This window comes from Microtus ochrogaster, chromosome 24 (genome assembly GCF_000317375.1).
Source record: "Microtus ochrogaster isolate Prairie Vole_2 chromosome 24, MicOch1.0, whole genome shotgun sequence".
Lineage (NCBI taxonomy): Eukaryota > Metazoa > Chordata > Mammalia > Rodentia > Cricetidae > Microtus > Microtus ochrogaster.
This window is the reverse complement of record NC_022024.1, coordinates 23,610,538-23,617,905: the sequence shown is the minus strand read 5'-3', so window position 1 is coordinate 23,617,905 and position 7,368 is coordinate 23,610,538. Positions and strand designations below refer to the sequence as shown.

Genomic DNA, 7,368 nt, shown 5'->3' with positions numbered 1-7,368 from the left:
GGTGGCTAATCTGGCAGAGTATGCCAATCCCATTAGAATCAGCTGGGAGGCTGAAGCAATGGCTCAGACCCAATGTCAGTCCCCACTATCTATTTGGCATCCTCTTCCAGCCTCTGTGGATCCTGTATTTAAATGCACCACACACACACACACACACACACACACACACCTTTAAGTCAACTGGGATTGGATTGTTTTTGCTCATGGAAAAAATAAGCATAAATATGTTTAATTTTTGGTTTCATTCACATTCTAACTTCGCACATTTATTAAGATGAGTTGTTAATGCTTAAAGAGATAAATTTTTTTACAAAAAGTCAGGGCTTTCTCTTTCTCTTGCGTTCTCTGTATGTATATGTAGTGTATATATGTGTTCATTTAGGTATGTGTATATGTTTGTGGGGGAGGGCTCGTGTGTGTGGAGGCCAGAGGCTGACACTGGGTACTACCACTATGACTGTCCATCCTATTTTTTGACACATTATTTTTCATTGACTCTAGAGTTTATTAACTGGGCTAGACAGCTGGCCAATGGGCTCCAAGGAACTGCCTGTCTTTGTCCCCTCAGCACTGGAACTACGAATAGGTGCCACCACTTTTGATTTTTTGACTTGGATACTGGGAATCCCAACCTAGGTCCTCATGTTTGTGTGGCAGGAGCTTTACTTGCTGGACCATAGCACCAGCTCTTCAAAATCAATGCTTAATGATTCTCCAAAGATATAAAAATCTTGAAACATGGGATATACAGTCCCATGAGACAAGAATCAAGAGAGATTGATGGATGAGAAGTTGACTAGAAGGTCATGGACTTACTAGCCAGATTCGCTTTTGTATATCCTTTACCTAATTCTCTAACTATCAAATTCTACGGCTAGAGTAGTGGAACAGAATAGCATTAGATAAGGATGATTGGCTTTAGGGAAGGTACGTGCCGATTACACAGGCACCCAGAAGTCCGTGTACTGTGTACGTCTCCCTAGGCTGCCATGAACCTGCTCCCAGAAGACTGTGATTCCTTAAGAGGTGGAAGAGCTGAGTGATGAGGAGCTGACTCCAAGTGGTTCTAAAAAAGTGGATATGCTTTTACATGGAACTCTTGACCAAAAATGAAAACTCATCTGGAAATATTTACTGGAGAATGTGGAATCATCTCGTGAAGATGAACTTGAAAAAAAAAAAAGGAAGCTGAATTAAACTCTACCATCAACACGATAAAGGATAAGTCATCCTCTATGGGGCAGGGTCTTCCTCAGGAGTTGGGAATGCTGGGAGAGTCACAACACAGTACTAGGATGCGGTCTATTTGATTCCAGTTCTGAGGAGGAAGACAAAGCAACATAAGCAACCAAGAAAAAGAAGAAGAAACAACACAGGATTTCAACAAATGATGAGTTGCTACATGCTCCCGAGAAAGATAACAGAGACCACGTCTGGGTTGATGAACAGAGATGAGAGCACCCACGTCAGCAACAGCAACCTGCTCCAGTCGTGCTGTTTTGAATCGCCCTGTCTGCATGACTGTAGTCATGTGCTTTGATTGCCAAAGACATGAATCCTACAAGACTCTCGGCACCGAACAGTGCTTGTGATGAATTCTTCTGTCAGCAGAGAGGAGGTTTCAGAATACAAGAGTCCAGCAAACAGGAAGAGAAAGCAGGGTGCTTTTAAGATGAGGTCTAACCCTGAAGGTCCTGTGGAGACAGAAGTGGGAGAGATCTATCATCCTGTCATGTGCGCAGAGTGTTCTGTTGAAGTGGCAGTCTGTGACAAGGATGAAGTCTTCCATTTTTTTTCAGTGTTTTAGTAGGCCATTTCCAGCACTGTGTACAGCAAATATGGACTCTTACTTTTCTTTTTCCTATTCATTTTTCTCAGTGACATTGAGTCATTAAAACAGTACTTCATCTTTGTGAAAAGAGTGGTTATCAACCTCTATCTCTTCTCCCTTTTTTCTTTTTAATTTTCCCGTGACTAATGGTGGGACTGATTTATTTGTTTCATTTTTGGTGCATTTTTGGGAGACTTTGCTGCTTCTTATTTATTAAATTAGCTTCCTAGAATTAAATAGTTTTGGAATAAGCATTTGTTTCTTAGTGTTTGGTCTGTTTTCTTTTGCTATGACAAAGTACTGGAGGTTGGTGCCTTATAGAGATGAGTTTTTGGGGGTTGACAAGATGGCTCTGCACTTGGCATGCAAGCCTGGCAACCTGGGATTGTTCGATCCCTGGAGCCTGCAGTGAAAGAACAGAATAAGTCTAGAGTTTTCCTAGGATTGACCTAAACATGCATGTACTTACATACTCACACACACATACATATACACACTCACACAATGCACAAAAGCACACTCACTCACATACAGTACACACATTTGCATGCACAGACACGTGCACACACAGAGAGAGGACCTAAAAAGTAGAGGAGTGTTGAGAATTGGGTAGGGTAGCCGACCACCAAAGTGGGGCAAAATAGGAGCAAAATTCAGTGATGTGCTTATGAAAATGGCATGTTTTAACCTGTTTTGTATGTTTACTAAAAACAACATTAAATATACTACTATTAACAACTAAAAAATATGGATAATTGAGTAAGAAGAGAGAGAAAGAGAGGAAAGGAGGGAGAGAGATAAGGTTGAGGGGGAATTAATAAGGGAATTTGTTTATGTCTATAATGTTCATTATGGCTCATCTTGGGGAAACTTGCAGTGAATCATATTCAATACATCTTCCAGATTTGAGAGCCCCTTCCACTCTTTAGTCTTTTCTGCTTTGGTTCCCTTAATGGTTCAGTTCTATATCTTATTTTAGATTGCTTATCAAATAGGGCTCTAGTGACTTCTCTACTTAGGAGAACACTAAACAAATCAGAAATTATAAGAAATAAATAGAACATTATGAACATTAGAAGAAATTTAAGGAAAGCAGTTTCATAGAGGAAGACAACTCAACACTCAAGACTTAGACATTGGCGGTTTGGGAAAGAGACACATTTAAGAATAAAAAATAAGAAAAGTAAGGAATGTCTGGGTGTGGTAGTATACTCATTTAATAAGGGGGAGGCAGGTGAATCTCTGTGGATCTGAGGCCACCCTAGTTTATATAGTAAGTTCTAGGACAGCTGGAACAATACAGTGAGATTCTGTCTCAAAAAAAAAAAAAAGAATTACAAAAAGGCAGAGAATAAAGAAAATATACCAATACAAATGATACTGCAAGATAGTCTAAAAAACGCTCCATTGACAGAAGAATTTTTATTATACACAGATTTCAGAGTCCTCTCAAATATAAAAAAATGTTCAATTTAAAAATTGTATTTATTTTTAATTAAAAATGTGTGTATTATAAGAAAACAACTTTAGGTTTAAGAAGAAGCCCAGCTAATCGATGCACATGGAGATCCATTGAGATTCACTCATAGGAGAAGTAAATTTAAAACTGTAGCAACCCAACAGTACTCCCTTCCTTCCTTCCTTCCTTCCTTCCTTCCTTCCTTCCTTCCTTCCTTCCTTCCTTCCTTCCTTTTTTCCTTCCTTCTTTTCTTCCTCCCCCCCTCCTCCTCCTCCTCCTTCTTCTCTCTTTCTTTTTCTTCTTTTTTCCTTTTTTTGTAGACCAGACTGGCCTCAAACTCACAGAGATCCAGCTGCCTCTGCCTCCCTAGTACTGGTATTCAAAGCATTCACCATGATACCTGGCTGCATATTGCTTTTCAACCCCCCAAATTTGAAAAAAACGAATGGTCAAACACCTACCTCCTGGTGAGAATCCAGGGAGATGACACTTGCATTCATTTCTGATGGGGTCATAAACTGCTCCAGCTCTTTGGAAAGCAATTTGGCAATGGGCACTAAGGTGCACTCACACTTTGGGATCCTGAAATTCTACTTCCCATAACTTACTGTATATAAACGAAAGCAATAGTGCAAAATGGATGTGATGCATACATAAGGATGTTTACTATAGCTATGTAAGGAGTGGTGAACAAGTGGAAACAACTGTGTTTCTATTGGAGAGAACATGGTTTAATAGCTCCTTAGTCTACCATTAGATTTCACACCAGGAAATGTTATGTATTATTGGGTGAGAAATAGGAGGTGCAGCTGGAGATGGATAACTTCCAGATAGGTAGATCAACTTTTTTTTTAAAAAAAGATACTAAACTCAAGATTATGTATGTGTAAGTCTCTGAAACATTGAAGAACATGAGGGAAGTTTGGTCAGAAGAGTGCCATTATGTTAAAATACAGTGGTGGAGATAGGTAAACTGAAGAGAGATTATTTAAATTACATAATGACATTTCTACTCTGTTACTTATTCTAAATATATAGTCCCTTTTAAGCATTAAAAACCAAGAGAATTCCAAGACTTTGCTTTATACTTGAAAACATCTGTTTAGATAGAAATACACTACCAAAGGTACTGTATATAATAAGGTCTTAAGAAGTCTTCATATTGTAATTTTTACCTCCCAACTAGGAAAAGGCTTAGGAAACTGCCTAGAATCTCTTAGAATGTGGGAAGACCTACAGAGAGGGAAAAGGACAAGATCTGCTTGCTGACTTCTGCTCCTGTTTTCCTAGTACTCATGGCTACATTCATGGGTACTTTCCATCCATCCCTGTAGATGATACAGGAGGATGAGTGCTTATCAACATTGATATTGAACATCTGCTACTGATCAACCATAACTGAAATGGTGCACATTTGCCCTGTGGGATATTAGAAGCAGCTGGGCTTTGGGCACGGATCACATATTTATCACAGTAAAACTTGGAGCAAATAAACAAGCTTATATGAGCTTTAGCCTTCTGTAAAAGTAGCCAATCGGGCGCAATGAGATGACTTAGGGAGTAAACACTTGCCAATGAGACTGGCAACCTGTGAGAGGTGAGAAGCAACTCCTGCAAGCTGTCCAGTGATGGCCACACACATGCTGAGCGTCGAAGTGTTATAGCTATGGAGGGAAAGGTATCCTGACTGATCCGGAAATCAGGCTATACCTGCAAGTGTGACAGCTCTGGAGGGAAGGGCATTCTGACTGGTCAGGAAGTCAGGCTATACCTGAAGCTATGAGGAGAAAGGTATCCTGACTTGTTGGGAACTTAGGCTATACCTAAAGCTGCGGTCTGATGGAGGAAAGTCTCCTGAAAGGATGTGGCAAACCTGCTCCTCAGAGAGAGAGAGAGAGAGAGAGAGAGAGAGCGCACACTGTTACAGCTGAGCTCTGCTCTACCCCTCAAAGGGAGTTTCCCAGCAAAGGTGTCTGTCTACCCTCAGATCCGGTCTAAGAGGTTACTTCTGCTTCAATCTGCTAAAGGGGGAAACTTTTAAAGAAATGTAGGAATCTGCTCTGGTTTCTGGGAAAAGTTGTTACTTCTGCTCTGTTCCCAAGGGAGTTTCTTAGAAGAGGTTTCCATTTCTTCTTCTGGGCTGTCTTCACCCCACCAGGAGAGCTGCCCAGTAGAGATTCTGCAAAAGAAAATCTTCAACCAAAATTCTTGTTTCAAGAGGTTTATTTGGGAAAAAGGAATCCGGGAGAGTGGCTGCCTCCCCCAGAGTGGAGGACAGCTGCTAACTGAACAGGCAGAGGGGATTGTATAGGGCATCTTAGGGTTGGAGTTTTTCTGGGGAGAAGATTTTGCGGGGGAGATTGTTCAGATTTCAATCTCCTTGAGCTTGGACAAGTTCAGATTGTTTAGATTTTGTGCTCAGATATTGGTTGGTTTTCCTGCTCAGGAATTGTTTAGTTTTGTGTTCAGTTAGTAAGCAGCAGATTTATCTCTGGTTTCAGGGTCAATGTGTGTTTCTTTTACTGGTCCCTTTTAGCCCGTAGACTCTAGTTTTCAGGGTCAGGGTGTGTTTCTTTCACTGACTCTGGTTCCAGAGCCGAAGTCTATTTCTTTGGCTCAGGTTTCACGGTCAGGGTGTGTTTCTTTGCTTCTGATTTCAGGGCCAAAGTGTTTCTTTCACTGACTGGTTTCAGAGTCAGGGTAGGTTTCTTTGGCTTTGGTTTCCCCGTCAGTGTGGGTTTCTTTAACTCACCATTTTGCTCTACAGTATGCATACAACCCCCCTCCCAGTACTAATAATGTAAAACAAAAAAATTAAAGTGAGGTATGAAATTGTTGAAAAATTAATTTACATTATAAAAATATTAAATGTAGGCATTGTGTTGTTGATAGTGTTCTTATGGAGAAGAAATGAAATTTGAACCCAATTTTAAGGATCTTCTACCATCTTACAACATCTGCATTTATATTTCTATTTATATTCTGTTGAAGATTTTGATTTAATATGTTATTATTATACTTTTCTTATTCTTGGTTCATTTTTCATTAATTGAACTTGGATGAGTAGCTGAGTAGAAGATAGATTTTAATTTGGAAACCCCTGAGATGTATTTTTCTTTGTTTCTTTTTCCTTCCTTTCTTTCTTTCTTTCTTTCTTTCTTTCTTTCTTTCTTTCTTTCTTTCTTTCTTTCTTTCTCTTTTGTTGGTGTTAATTTTCAAGACAGGGTTTCACTGTTTAATCCTGGCTGTTCTAAAACTCACTCAGTTTTAATGAGAGCAGACTGGTCTAAAATTCAGAGATCCACCTGCCTCTGCCTTCTTAGTGATGGAATTAAAGGGATTAAATGTGTGCACTGCCATTGCCCAGCTGAACTGTCTTTTTTATTCATTTTGCCAATTATTCGAGAGCAGTGCCATCAAGCGAGACCCCAGTGTTCAGCATTAACAGTCTTATCCATTTTTCTTATTCCGTTATTTCCCTCTTTTTGGTCAACTATGACTAGCTATTATAGTATATAGTATCACCTTAGATTTTCTTAAGTATTCTAATACTTTAACTCATTCTTTTTGCATAAATAAACCTCACAACTTTGCATAAAACCCTTAGGAAACTCCCAGAATGTGCTATGTATTTTGGGTGGCATACAAAGTAGTATTCTACATTTGAACCAATCTATAATAGAACCCTGGAAATGTCAGGTATCCATCTACCCATCCATCCACCCATCCATCCATGCATCCATCCATCCATCCACCTACCCACACACCCATCCATCAATTCACCCACACACAAACACACATGTTCGCCTAGTCTGTCCATCTATCAGTTTAGCCATTCATCTATCCGCTCATACATTCATTCATACATCTGTCCATCCTTACATCCGTCCACCTGCCCACCCACCCACGCACCCACCCACACGCCCATTTGTCCACCTAGTCAGTTTGTCTAGCCATCCATCCATCCATCCATCCATCCATCCATCCATCCATCCATCCATCCAATCCTTCCCTCTATCCACCCACCAACTCATCCCTTCAATATATACTAGGCATATATTATTTCCCATCAGGCTCT

The 7,368-nt window shown here is 40.1% G+C and overlaps 1 pseudogene; it reads left to right on the top strand.

Annotated features, from left to right (window-relative positions):
• Positions 1-989: 989 nt before the first annotated feature.
• Positions 990-3,625, top strand: LOC101988155 (annotated as a pseudogene).
• The last annotated feature ends 3,743 nt before the right edge of the window (positions 3,626-7,368 follow it).